Source organism: Heloderma suspectum, chromosome 4, assembly GCF_057233095.1.
Source record: "Heloderma suspectum isolate Gila_16-S chromosome 4, 16-S_ref, whole genome shotgun sequence".
In the NCBI taxonomy this organism is placed as follows: Eukaryota; Metazoa; Chordata; class Lepidosauria; order Squamata; family Helodermatidae; genus Heloderma; species Heloderma suspectum.
In genome coordinates, this window is record NC_139461.1 from 71,547,270 (window position 1) to 71,562,367 (window position 15,098).

Sequence of the window (15,098 nt, forward strand, 5' to 3'; positions counted from 1 at the left end):
TAGGCATGCGTAATTTTTCCTTTTCTCAAAGTCTAAAACAAAAAGTAAAAACTGTCAAGTCACCCAGGGGATTAGAGATCCTAATCAGAAAGTGTTTAAAGTGACCATTAGGAGGTCACTATCTCTAATCTCTGGTGTAGGGTTTTTTTGAGGTGCAAAAAACTCTCTCCCCCTACTTCTCTTTTCTGCTTTTACATGCCCACTGTCGGGAGCTTGCCTGCAATAAAATTTTGAAGAGGGAGAAGGAAGGGAAGAAGGAGCTCCATGTGAAATAATGGTATTTCACACAGCATCTGATTTCACTGCCTCAAACTGGAACCTTTGACTTCTGCAGAAGTTTAGTAGCTTCAGTACAGCAAAGGATCCAATCAGCCTCCACAAACTTCTTTCTCTCCCTCCACTTTCTCCTAAATAGCTGTAGGACTCAAATAATCCCAAAGGGAGGGTTAGGACTATGTGGCGTCATGATCGAGAAACTGCTGGGGCTTTTAAATAGGTTCTATAGTTTTAAAAAATCCCCCAGCAACCTCACCTCATAAAGTTCATTTAAGTACATGCAATCCTTACAAACCCTCTACAGCCTCCTAAGTTCCTCTGAAGTACTACCTCTCTGAAAGGAGCCACTTGGCTTAGGGAATTCTCTCTGCTCCCCACCCCCACACACATTTCCAATCACCATTCTTCTTTTCTTCTTCCCTCCACTATCCTGTTTTTTTTTTCTTTCTCTTCTTTGTTCCACCCAGAGCATATCTTGGGGGAATTCTTAAAGAGAATTCTTTTCCATGGTCAAGAGAAGTTCTGAACTGCATTTGACTTTATACAAACAGACAAGAGGGTTGGTTTTTCTCCTTCTCCTCACTCAAGTCTTTGAGAAAAGTGGGTTCACATAGAGAAACAAATCTGGGGCTGTTTTCTTTGTCGGTTGCCACTATCCAGCAATAGGAAGGGCTGTAGCTCAGTGGTAGAGCACCTGCTTGGCATGCAGAAGGTCCCAGGTTCAATCCCCAGCATGGCCAGGTAGGGCTAGGAAAGAATCCTGCCTGAAACCCTGGACAGCCGCTGCTGCCAGTCAGTGTCAACAGTACTGGGCTAGATGGACCCAGGGTCTGACTCCGTATAAGGCAGCTTCCTATGTTTCTATGAACAGAAAGCTTTAATAAAAAACAGAAGTTTTTGGTTTGTTTTTTAGGTGGAGGGGAGATAAATGCTGCTCATTTATACAAGCCTATGTATACCTTCTCAGAAGCCCCATTATGTTAAATGAGGCTTACCCTCAGGAGAGTGTGCATTAGGAGTGCACGAAAGCCACTTACCTGGTCTCGCAGCTTGCTTCGCGGTGGGGGGGAGGCGCTTCGCTGCTCCCCCCGAAGTTCAGGCCGGGGGGGAGGCTTCCCGCCTCGCCCGGCCGAAATTCAGGCCGGGGAGGAGGCGCCTCGCCTCGCCCGGCCGCGAAATGAAAAATAAAAAAAACCAAAAAACAACACCCCTGTGATAGGCTACGTGACGATTAACGCAGCCTATCACGGCTAGATCTGCAAAGTCAGCCGTGATAGGCTACGAAAATCGTCACGTAGCCTATCACGGGTGACTTTAAAAAAAAAAAAAAAGCAGGAACGCAAATGGCGGCCCCCATAGGGAGCCGCCATTCGCGTTCCTTTGGTCGCTGTAGTCTACGTAAATCTTTACGTAGACTACAGCGACCAAATAAGGAACGGGAATGGCGGCTCCCTATGGGGGCTGCCATTAACCGTAAGTGCTTTTTTTTTTTTTTTTTAAGTCACCCGTGATAGGCTACGTGACGATTTACGTAGCCTATCACGGCTGACTTTGCAAATCTAGCCGTGATAGGCTACGCTAATTGTCACATAGCCTATCACAGGGGCGTTTTTTTTTTTTTTTTACTTTTATTGGAATGGCGGTCAAAAGACCGGCTGCCGCCTCTGCCCCTGTTGAAGACCTGACGAACCGCCACCGGGACCTGCCGCCGGGAGGGACATTTGGGAAAGGTAAGTCCCGTCCCAGGGGGGGGTGCGGGGGGCGGCGGAGAATTTCTCCCCGAAACTACTTCGGGGGGCCGAACACGTTGGCACTTGGCCCCCCGAAGTTTCGGGGAGAAATTCTCCCCCATCCCTAGTGTGCATAGGATTCCAGCACAAGCTACTTTTTCAAATTAGTTTGAACTTTGATGTTCTGCATGTTTACTCATAAACAAGTCCTGAGTTGTGAGCATGGTACTGCAGGCTTAATACCCAATTCTGTCTAATGAATTGACTGCCCTTTCAGCTCAACCCTATCCATGTTTTGTCATTTGTGGGTTTGGGCTTCTTCTTTTTTTGCATGAACTCTAGCTTCAGTGGTAAGGGAAAGGCACTTCGTGCACGCCCAGAGTTTCTCCATAACTTAGCCCTAGTTCTGAAAACAGACTCATTGGCTGAATCCTGGTGAAGTCTTGGCACAAATGAAGTTATGGGGAGGAAGATACAATGAGAGCTCATGCACAAAAGGAGAAGGTAGAGGAGAGTTGCACAAAACAAGACATCTGTTTTGATGAAGAGTTGCTGGAGGATGGTAGGATGAAGAGGGATGGTTGCATGGAGGGGAATAGAATTGGTAGGGGGAGAATGTAAGTGCTCAGTGGTGAAAGAAAAACATTATGCACATGCTCAGAGGCACTCTTTATTTAAGAACATAAGAAGAGCCGTACTGCATCAGACCAAGGTCCATCTAGTCCAGCATCCTGTTCACACAGTGGCCAGCCAGATGGCCATTGGAAACCCACAAGCAGGACATGAGTGCAATAGCACCTTCCCACCCATGTTCCCCTGCTGCTAACATTGGTGAAAAGTAAATAAATTCTAGTAATTCTAAATTACAATGCATGTATATACTTCAGAAACTTTGCAGGTTTCTTGCCTGGGGGACACCTCTAATGACCTGGGCATTTTCTCACAAATATACCCAAAAACTATTGGGGAAGGGGTGAATGGAAAGCAAATCACTCCCTTCCCCAAACTGGAGAACTCCCCTTCCACATGAACTGCTGCACCTATCCTTCTGAAACTTTGCTGGTTTCTTACTTAGAAGAAGTAAGTACTTACTGTAGGCTGTCTGTAATTTTCAGAACAATGGTCCACAAGGAACATAGGGAAGTAATGTCTTCTTTTGGAGACCTCAAAATGTCAAGGCCACCCTTACACAAAAACCCTTCTGGCTATCATTCTGAAATTTAGCAGACACGATCTTCTCTGATGGGGCAATGAATCCTGAAATTTTTATCCAATTCTTCCAAGGAATTAAAACATTATTGGCAGTTCCCATTAAAATAAAATCAAAATATAAACCCTGCACCTATTTTTCTGACATCTGGCAAGTGTAATCCCCTTCTAGGGGGCTACTATGCCTGAAATTATCCAGTTCTGACCTTGAGAAAAAAGTGACAGTTGTTTTTTTCTAATTTCCCATGGTAGTCAACAGGTAGCAGAAAAACTCATTTTTCCAAACCTTGACTCAAGTTTGGTGCTGAGCTGAAGTGGTCCGACTACAAATTGGCCAGAGCAGAAGTGGCATGTTTTCCAAAATGCTGAATCGGGGTCTGAGTTGAAGTGGTGTGGGGGGGTCAGTGCATACTTCTTATGTATGTATGTATGTACGTATGTATGTATGTTCAACCTGACTGCTCATTGGAAGGACAGATACTGAAGCTGAAGCTCAAATATTTTGGCCACCAAATGCGAGGAGAAAAGTCACTGGAAAAGTCACTGATTCTGGGAAAGATTGAAGGCAAAAGGAGAAGGAGACAGCAGAGGATGAGATGGCTAGATAGCATCACTGATGCAATGAATATGAACTTGAGCACACTCCGGGAGACAGCGGAGGACAGGAAGGCCTGGAGTGCTATGGTCCATGGGGTCACGAAGAGTCGGACACAACTTAACGACTGAACAACAACAACAACATAAGTGGTAGACTTAACGACTGAACAACATGTATGTATGTATGTAATCTATACATACACGCAAACACACTGCATGCAGACACCACACACACACACACACACATATTAGATGTGCGCTTAGAGTCGTGTGCAAATTTGTGTTATGGGCCTGTGCCCCAGATCTTTTAAGACCCTAGTAATGCCCCTGCTCTAGTCTAAACACAGCTATGCTAATCCTAGATTTCTCCATTACTTTCTGCAGTCAGCTCTTACATCAGCCCTTAGGTAAGCAGACAAAAGTGTAAAGAAACCAGATGTCCAGCAGACCCTGAGTCTATGGTTGAGAACTGTGGAGACAAAGAATGTTAGGGCGAGGCAAAGAAACATGGAAGGCAGGAGGTAAGAGGGAACTGACCTGCTCAAGTCCCTAACAGCTTGTAGTAATTATGCCAAAGGGAGAGGTTAGGGGTGGGGGGAATATGTGCCATGTTGTTTAAAAAACACACACCCCTCTCGTCTTTGCACAATGCAGGGATATTTTAGGAGGAAGGAAAGGAAAAAGGATATATTTTACCTTTCTCACTCTCCAGCTCCCCAGTATATAGCAAGAAACTAGCCAGCCCCAAACCTGAGAAGTATAACTAGTACTGTATAGCACAGCAGTTGAAGGCCTCACAGGAGGTGGAAAGAAAAAAAGCATATTTCCCACCACCACCCTTCCTCCTCTTGAAATTCTCTTTCCCATTACTCCTCACATCTCGAACAGCACTACAAAGCTTCTTGGCTGGCTGAAGGCCTGAAGAGAAGCACTCCTTTTGGGGGGTTGGGATACAATTACTGCCATATTTTGTTGTTTAACTACTGTTATCAAAGTCCATTTCTGTGTGTAGGTTTTGCTCTCCAACATGTTGATGTGATCACCCTCCATTCATTCCAAGTTCTTTGGCTCTTTCAAGCAAAGTAAGTTTGCACAAAGTCTGTGGGTGGACAGTGCAGACATATAACACTTCGCTGCACTTGAATAATAGATATGATTAAACTGTTTAACCCAATGTCATTAACATTTTATACTTGCTTAACCCAGGATGAATGGCTAACAGTGGAAGTGTTTTACATTATAATTCATTATGCTTTTCTTTACATCATTGTATCTCATCAGTGCAATGAGAATGGGTTATAGATACTCAGTTCAATTCAGGTTAATTTGTTTTAAGTCACAGGCTATGACAAAAACATACAATAAGAACAAAAACAACAAGAGCAGCTAATACAAGCCACGGAACTTATTGCTAATACTACAAACCCTGGTTAATATATTCAAGAATAATCGAGATAATAGTGAACGAGATAATACGTTTTGGATACTTTGTAAATAGAGCCAAGACAAAAGAGGCTATTATCCACAGGGCACTCATTAATATTAGCAAGTGAAAATGTACTTTTTGAAATAGACCAAAAAGTCATTTTTTACCCCAAAGAAACATCTTCCCCCAGATATAATATGCACTAATAGGGCAATAAAACAAATAATGTGACAAATCTCCAGTTGTTCCACAACCACAAATACACATCTTACATATCTTGGTATCTTTCCTTGAGAACTGCAGAAGACATTTAATTAAAGCTAAGAAGGGTAAGGCTGCAATTCTGTGCACACTTACCTGGAAGCCTCATTAATCAGAATGAGGCTTACTTCTGAATACACGTGTGTGTATGTGCATAGTACATGCACTATGTGATTCTTAACTAGTGATGTCAGAAAGCAAGTATTTAAATCAAAGTTGGTACTTAAACTTGGCATAAACAGGAAATCTTGGAATTTTCCCTTCAGGGCAAAGTCTTTCTGAACATAAACATCTCCTACCCTTTTCTTTTTATGAAGGCTGCTCTGGAACTGGAAAAAGAATCCTTTGAGAAACTATAGGAGAATGATCTGCCTAACTCTTTCCAGCCATGTTACTTTTACTACTCTAGTAAACTAATTTTTGGAATTCTATCATCAGTCATAAACAATAACCTGATCTAACAGTTAAGCAAATGTAGCTGGACTTTCAGTTTCACAGACAATAAGCTACTCTCAGAAATACTGCAGGCACTGACCAAGGAGAATGGTATGCAAAACATTATTCTCAAGTGGCTCAAGATCTACAGACTCACAAAGCCTCCAAACTTCTACCCCACAAAGAACTTAAAAGTGCAGTTTTAATTCAATAATTGCTAAGGTGAATTTCTCCTAATGTTTTCCAAAATCTTACAACATCTAGTGATAATTCTTCCAGTTTCAGTTTAGCAGGTGAAGGATGGTTCATAGTATGTACAGTATATGAATCAATTTGCCACTTATGAATTGCTGGTTTACTACAACTGAAAACACTTACTGTAGATTTTTCATGGAAAATGCTCGATGAATTCTGTTTACAAAAGAACTTAAAGATCTGAACAATCTATGAAGACTAATTAGGATATATGACAAAAGAACAATGTCATTTGAAGAGAGTAAAACAGATAATTTCCTATTATTGGCAGTTGAAAGGAAAAACCTGTTTCCTCTAAGTTCAAATACAATATTATTAATTAAAGGTGCAATCCTATTGGAATAGGCAGCCGCCTCCAAACTTGGAGGGGCAGCCTATCCAATACAGGGCAGGAGCAGCGTGGAGGGGATCTTCCCCTCCGTGATTCAGCTACCCTGCTTTCATGGCTAGACAGCTGATTTCGGCTGTCTAGCTGCGGGAAGTCAGAGCGGGGGGGGGGAGGACGTTGGACAGACACATAGGAAGCATTGGAAAGGCACTTCCACCCTCCCCGCCCCACCGCACAGAACATCCCCATTTTTGCTGCTCTGCGCTGCTCTGGGATTGACCTGCGTTGCCTATGAGGCAGTGCGGGAGGGGGTGGAGGTCGGTTCTCAGGCAACCGACCTCGGAGTGCGGGCTCAGAGGTTGATTCCCGTGAACTGATCTATCCTATGGCTATCTAGCTGCTGACTAGCAGCCATAGGATTGCGCCCTAAAAGGTCAAATAAGGAAGGGGCTAAGATACCGCCCCCCATTTTATAGCCTCTTCATCACAGAGATTGTATTGGTCAGGAGGCTGAATGGAAAAGATCTAACTTTAGGACAGATGTTGAGAACAGAGAACTTTACTCAGCAAAATTAAGCAACTATCCATGTTGGTAAGAAAATATTTTTCTCAAAGTATCTCATGATTACTCATATAAAAACTAGTCGTGAGATTTCTCCTAATTTTTTCCAAAATCCATATAAAAGCCACGTACAACTAGCCTTTCTCCCATGTGACAAACCTATACATAATATGGGCCATACAAAGCAGTTATCTAGTGTAGAACATCTTGGCCTAAAGCCAGTCATTTTCACTTGTCCAATTTTCAAGATTACACTATAAATATTTGCTGTATAAATTGGCCATTAAATCTAAACAACTTATTGGTTGATAATTTGAGAGAATACTTTTGTTGCCCTTCTTGTAAATATGAATAGCCAACCATGGAAGATGGTGACAATTAAATTGATAAAACCAAGTTTTTTAGAATTGACTGGCACCCACCAATTTGGATAATGTTTAAAAGGTCCCCAAAGAATGTCTCCCTCTCCTGGGGCATTGTTGTTTGACAACAGAGATATAAATTCTTCTACCACCACACCAGTAATAGAGGACCATAAATCTGCGCTAAGGGAAGGAGGGGTAAATGGCAATGTATGTAGAAACCCACCTTTAAAAAGAAGAGAAGAATCAGCAAAAAACTGTTATCTGCAAAGCCAAGGACAAATTCTTAAGACAATAAACTCCTACAAATGTTACAAGTGAAGCATTCATTTGGGCCAGAAACATGGCAAGAGTTTTGAACCACTGTGCAATAAGAGCTAGAATGTCAAAGAGCATGAACTACCTGGAAAATATAGCAGAAGTTATAACAGAAAATTGTTGTTTGTTGTGATTTAGATATAAAGACTTTTATTACATAAAACTGGAACATCATTACTTCATTTTGTGACACTTGCAAACTTCATAGGACCAACTACATACATTTGCAAAAACTACAAAGAAAAACTACAAAGAAAGTCCTGCCTTTTCACCATGGAAAAGAAAAAGTTGATTTAAAAATTATCAGCTTTTAACTTACCTGAGCCTGCTGCTTAAAACAGCAAAACAGCAGTAATTCACCTCTTTGAGAACACGGTATGTAAGACCTAAACCATTTGACCATAAACATCTACACAACAAACTCTAAAGTAACCTTTAACTTTAGTGCTCATTCTCCCTCTCGTGCTCAGTGCAGAGCAATCTAATATACCTTATCATGTGGTGTGTTGCTATAGCAACAATGAATCCAGCTACTGCAATACAAAAGACTGACAAAAACTTGTTTTTTCTCCTTCTGCCCACCTAGTTAGAGTCAGGATGTTTTCCTTATGGTTATGCAGCATATCTAATCCAAAAACACTACAATACCTAGAGATCTGGATTAAAGTATGCAGCAGAATGTAAAAAACAAACTGGGAATTATTATTTTTGTAATCCCCACACATTAATGTTAGCAAAACACATACAACTGCCAATCATTTCTTAAAATTGATTAAGAAGGGATCCAAAGAAAAGACCACCAAGGGCAACAAACTGACCCTAAAATAGAATCTTCCACATATTCACCCTAATCCTAATTGTACCAAATCATAAACACAGAAGAGTGAACCACAGAAAAGATAATGGCCAGCAAGCCAAACACTACAGATGAAGGCCAAACAAATAAACTGAAAAACCAACATATGGTGAACATTCTTTCTCAACTTCAATAACACAGCGATAAGAATTTGCACGTAAAGCAGGAACTTTCTACAGAGACTCCCCAAGTTAACATATTATGGGACACCAGCCAACCACACTAGGTACCCAGTTTCAAATAGATAGCCCTTATGTACTTACACAAAAGCAAAATTTAAAAAACAACATATGGAAATCTCTTTGGCAAATGCAGGTGATGAGCACCAGTGCTGAATTTCTGTGTAGTTATGCACCTAAAGGCCACTGCGTGCTTATCATTTGGAATTGATCCCCATATTCAAAACACTGAAGATGGAGAGGGAAATCAGTGGAAAATGAGGATCTTTCCTTTTGCAAGTGGACTAGCAGGATGAACATGTGTGTCACGGGACACCTGGCAAATCAGTTTGCAATCAGTACTCAAGTTTTGCCAGAGAAGGCTCTCCAATTTTAATATTGCAACCAACTTTTCTTGGATGAAACAATCCCACTGAAAATCCAAAGATATACTTAAGATGCCCATATCTACTTTTAATAGCAGCACCCAAAATTTCAACATGTGTACAATTAAGAAAATAAAGGGCTTCCCTAGATAACGAACCTTCCCCAAATCAGACCAGGAAAAGGTTGTAAGAACAAGATAGCCATTAACATACGCTCTGAAGTTACTTACATGAATGCAGACTCTCTTGTCATATATTCACTAATCCTTTAAGACTGTCAGTGTTTCACACACATGGTGCAAGCAAAGTGCATTTCCCACTGAAGTTCACATTATTAATTTTAATGCCTTTCATGTCTACATTTCATGGGGTCAAGAAAACAGAAAATGCAAAATTGAAGATATTTAGAAAGCTTAACAAAACATTAAAAGGTCAACTGTGTCAACAGAAAAATGTATAAATGTTTTGTATAGCAGTATTTCTTGTAGCTTTGGAAAGCAAAGTATTGAGGAAAAAAACATCTCTTGTGTTCTGAGAATACTTTGAGATCTAGGACAACACAACAACATCCATATTCTGCAGCTTACAGTGCAATGTGGCTATTCAAGGCAGCAGCAAAGCAGGAAATGTAGCACCTGCTAGCTCTTTACAGATGGTCTGATAAGGGAAAGATGAATAGAGCTACTCTTTGAATTATTTATGCCTGTTTTGATATGCAAGGAGTAAAGGCAGACTTAGGTGTCATTCACAGGAAAGAGTCTGGTGAGTTCAGAGTTCCTAAGACTTTATTTTAGCAAACCAAAACAGTGAATAGTGAATCTAATTACGTCATCTTAGTTCAAGACAGGCCACAGTTTCTTGAAACACTGCCCTTTTGAAAGGTAGGAAATCTCACTATAACCTCTCTATATCCTTTACTACCCCTAAATCTGTGATGTTAAAATATATACAGTAACCCTCTTACAGATGTTATTTGCTTATGCAGCATGACTTGATGATTTTGAGATGCAACATACAGCAATATTAAGCAAAATAATGCTTTGCCTTCTGCCTGTTAGAATGTCTCAAAAAGAATGTTATGAGTTCTTTCTAACTTGGGAGGTTGCATATTGATCCAACAAAACCTAACAGCTTTATTTTTTCCAGAACTGGAATCAACATGAAACAATAGTCACAATTTACGTTTCATTGTGCAAAGCACAGTGGGTTCCTGATCATAAAGTGATGCACTGAGACCACACAATTAACAATCTCTATTTGGGAATGGGAATTTTGCTGGAATGTGATTCTGTGAGAATATCTTGCAAACCGAGTGTTATTTAATCCCTTTAGAACAGAGGCCAGTAACCTCTGTCTCATGAGTTGAGTCTGGTCTGCCAGAGCTCCCCCATCAGCCTGCCACCGCCCCTCCCGGAAGACATCCTCTCCGGAAAAGCACAGGGCAGGTGAAGGCAACTCCCAACAGAGCAGCTTACTCTTTGCTGCTGCTCAGCTGTTTCCTGAGCAGTGGGGGCTGGGGGAAGATCACAGGGAATGGAGGTTTACCTCCCCTCTCCATAATCTGCCCTCCACACACTACTCAGAAAACAACTGAGCAGTGGCAGAGAAATCTACTTCACCAACCCAATTGGCTATACGGGGTTGTTAAAGCAGAGAGTTAGTTTGCCAGCCCAATTGGCTTCCATACAGTGGCTGCAGAGAAAATGAAGCTGCTTTCCCCATGGACAGTTCGGAAGCCGACTAGCCTGGTGAAGCAAGGACAGAGCACTCTGCTCTGCCAACCAGACTGGCTATGTGTGGATGTTGAATGGATGTGTCTAAACAGGTATGTAGATATGTGTGGATATCCAAATGGCCCCACCCACTTTTCGCTTTGGCCCTGCCCACCAATGGCATGTGGCCCCCATCAGGTTAGCCATGAGAAAAGGTGCCCCTCACCCCTGCTTTAGAATTCCACAGAGATTATATGGTAGCCATTGCCATATTTACATGACAGAGGAACAGGTGGAGAAACCAGTAGGCCATTCTGCATAAAGAACAAATGATCATACTGTTTATTGGGCCCACCCACACCCATCTTGTGAATATATCTCTGTGTGATCGATGGATGGTATAGGTGTGTGTATACAGAGGTATAATGTGTATATGAGTAAACATGCATAAGAGAGGGCCACAAGTGTCAAAATAACTGTAGAGACCGTACCTTTCATGATCCTGTATTTATTTATAGCCTCTTCCATTTATATCCTGTAAATAATGTAGCTATGATTATATCTGATGTGTCTGTACCTACTATGACTACCCCTAACGTGATGCCAACTTATGAGCTTCCCCTGAAGTAAATCCCAGACCCTTGCGAAACAAGATACATGTGTGCAAATGTGTACATAGGAATACTAAATTTAATACTATTATTAAATTGTACCCATAGAGGGGGAGTGCTACCAATGTCTCAGCGTGTGCCAGTACCACCCCTCAACTTTCTGCATTGAGTGGGAAGCTCTGAAGCAGAAGTCTATGCACGTTTGACATAATGTACTTAGAATATTTCCCATGATCAGGAAACCTGTGCAATCAGTGCTCCTGATGGTGGAGAGAATTCTAAGCACGTTCAGCCCAAAGACATTTAGAATCCTCCTTCAGACTTTTCCACTCAACCTGGAAGGGTTGGAGGTGTGGCTATACAGTGTTAAGACACCCAGCTGAATGGGGTGAGTTGTGGTGTCTGTGTGTGGGAGAGGGGATTCTCGAAAATCAACGGGAGGGACTTTCTGCAGGTGGAGCCTTTCCTCTCACATAAGGCAGATCCTGACCTGGATCCAACCCATGATGTAATAATGCCTGAATAGGGCTTTATTAGGAAGGCTAATTTCAAACTGTTGAAAACCTATTGTAGGACAATTATGTTTTTCAAATATATATTTAGTCAAAACAGCAAACACCCTTGGATTTTATATTAACATGGGACAATTGCAGAGTAAGCAAATAAAGCAGGTAGAGTACAGCTTCCAGTAATGTGTAATTGCATAGTATGGTGAAGCTTGGGCAGTGATCTTTGGTATTGGAATGGAGGTGTCACAATCATATTCCTATGGCTGGAAGGTCCAGACAAATGTAAAAAACAATGCCCACATCATTAATACAGCTAACTATGAAGCTTGGATCTAGGCATTCTACATTAGTATAACTGGCTATAACCACAATGTTTTAAAACAATACTCTAGGAGTAGCTCATTCATTCTGGAAAAGAAAATATTGCATTGGGGATTTTCCCATTTCCCCACAAATTTCCAATTTTGTCCTGATTTCCCTCCCACTTCTCAATTTTTCTGGGTCACTGGACTCTGCCCTAGTACAAGGCGTGTGTGTATGTGTGTGTGTCTTTTAATAGTTGGCAACTATGTGACATAACCAGGCCCCACATTTGCGTCTTATGGAATGGGATGCTGCCAAGCTGGTAATCCTACTTGTTCCTGAAGTACAGATATACTTCAGATATGGCCTAAATAAAGCTTTCAGAATTGTAAGAGCCCTGCTGGATCAGACCAAAGGCCCATCTAGTCTTGAATTCTGTTTCCACAGTGGGTGGCCAACCAGATGTCTATGGGAAGCCCACGAACAGGGCATGAGTGCAATAGCACCCTCATGCTCGTTTCCCCTAGCAACTGATATACAGAGGCATACTTCCTTTGATACTGGAGGTAATATATAGTCATCATGACTGGTAGCTGTTGATAGTCATTCATTCATTCATTTATGTATTTATTTATAATATTTATATACCGCTCCTCATCAGAAGATTTCAGAGCGGTGAACAACATAAGAATAAAACGATGGTTAAAAGAGTTTAAAAAGTTAAAACATTTTTAAAAAGACAAATCCCAACAAAGTGGAATTCAACAACCCACGGCTGGTCATGCAAGGAAGGCCTCTTGAAAGAACAATGGCTTCAGGAGGCGCCGGAAAGAACACAGTGTTGGCGCCTGCCTGACCTCTAAAGGCAGGGAATTCCATAGGAAGGGGGCCACCATACTGAAGGCTCTTCTCCTGGTGGACTCCAACCGGGCCATAGGTCCATGTGGAACCACCAGGAACATGTCCTCTGATGACCTCAGTGACCGGGCAGGTTGGTAGGGAAGGAGGCGCTCTCTCAGGTATCCTGGTCTCAAGTTGTTTAGGGCTTTGTACACTAGTACTAATACCTTAAACCTGGCCCGGTAGCAAATAGGCAGCCAGTGCAGTTCCCTCAGCAAAGGAGTTACACGCTGAAAAGGGGCAGCTCCCGACAACAGCCGAGCTGCTACATTCTGCACTGGCTCCAGCTTCCGGACCAGCCTTAAGGGCAGCCCCACACAGAGCGCATTGCAGTAATCCAGTCTTGAGGTTACTAATGCCTGTACCACTGTGGTCAAGCTATCCCTGTACAGGAGAGGCTGTAGCTGGCCAACCAGCCAAAGCTGGTAAAAGGCACTCCGAGCTGCCGCGACCACTTGGGCCTCCAGCAACAATGATGAATCTAGGAGTACCCCCAGACTATGGACCTGATCTTTCAGAGGGAGTGCAACCCCATCCAGAACAGGCAATAAGCCTATCTCCCGGACCCGGGAACCACTCAGCCACAGGGCTTCCATCTTGCCAGGATTCAGCTTCAGTTTATTGGCCCTTATCCAGCCCATCACTGAGTCTAGGCACTGATCCAGGACTTGTACAGCCTCTCCTGATTCAGATGTCACAGGGAGATAGAGCCGCGTGTCATCAGCATACTGATGGCATTTAGCTCCAAATGCTCTAATGACCGCTCCCAGCGGCTTCATATTAACCAGGTCTCCTGGTGATAGAGATGGAAGTTCTATGAACCACGGCAACTCCCCCCCCCCCCGTCCCTATAACCTATGTTGGTGCTGCACTGAGTACCCAGGCGGGCAGAGCTGAGTCATTCTCTTTTATTCTGTGTAATCCCCTTTTAAAGCTGTCCAAGTTGGTGGCCTTCACTACATCCCGTGGTAGCAAATTCCATAGTATATCTATGTGCTGTATGAAGAAGTACTTCCTTTTCATATATTCTACATTTTATGGAGTCTTAAGAACCACTAATTTTTGCAAAAATCTACCTAAATTTATTTTGCCAGAATGTATCTTCTACAAAACAGCTTCTTCAGAAATATTTATATATTTGCTTAATTTAAATAAAGCCAGTATTATTATTGCAGTATTATTATTGGTATTATTATTAACACCAAGAGTAATTTCCTTATTTAATTCATAAATTTGTCAACCCTCTCTGTATTTTCCAGGCAAAACATACAATATGAGGAAAGTAAAGGGTGTTATTAATCTCTCTCTGTATAGATTAAAGTACATTAGAAACGTATTTTATAGTCCCAAATGCAAATGTAACAAGAACTACATTGAGCATGCTTCCCGTATCCAATAATTATCCATTCCTTATTGGCATGCAGCAGTGCTTACTGTGCCAAGTTAGATTAATCTGATTTCTGAAGACATTCAATATTTTCCATTAGTTTTATTATGCTTTATATCTGGGCCTGCTGCAAGAAAAGCATTTAGTTCTTTTTTTAAAAAAGTGGCACTAGCCAAAAAGCTCACTCATCACAGTAGATGGATTACGGGTGACCAAGCAAGGTTTTTTTTTTATTAAGATGTGGTTTCCATTTTTGACTTTTGTTAACAAAAAAGAAAATGACTTCAGACTTTCAGTCACACAGAGGTCATTTTGGAGAGATGTAATATCTTAAGATTTGAATATATACCTTGTGGAAGTCTTTATATATAGTGTAACTTTGGCACTACAAAACTGAATGTGGATGTTTATATAGGAGAATAAGCACCTGTACTCTAAAGTACTGTTTAAAGTTTTGTTTATCTGCTAATGGCAAAATAATATATATTTTAAACTATAGCATGAAGTGACCTCTACT

General features: G+C 41.7%; 1 protein-coding gene across 12 annotated transcripts in view; it reads right to left on the reverse strand.

Moving 5' to 3' along the window:
* The window catches only part of DTNA (dystrobrevin alpha), a 223,494-nt gene that overhangs the window by 162,867 nt on the left and 45,529 nt on the right, over positions 1-15,098 (reverse strand). For 3 of the 12 annotated variants that reach the window (XM_084849616.1, XM_084849610.1, XM_084849606.1), the window contains exon 1: positions 8,079-8,252. The exons of the other annotated variants lie outside the window; for them this stretch is intronic. The gene's annotated coding sequence lies outside the window, so the exon portion shown is untranslated. Of the gene's footprint in view, positions 1-8,078; positions 8,253-15,098 lie in introns of those variants that run through there. 12 annotated transcript variants of the gene reach the window in all.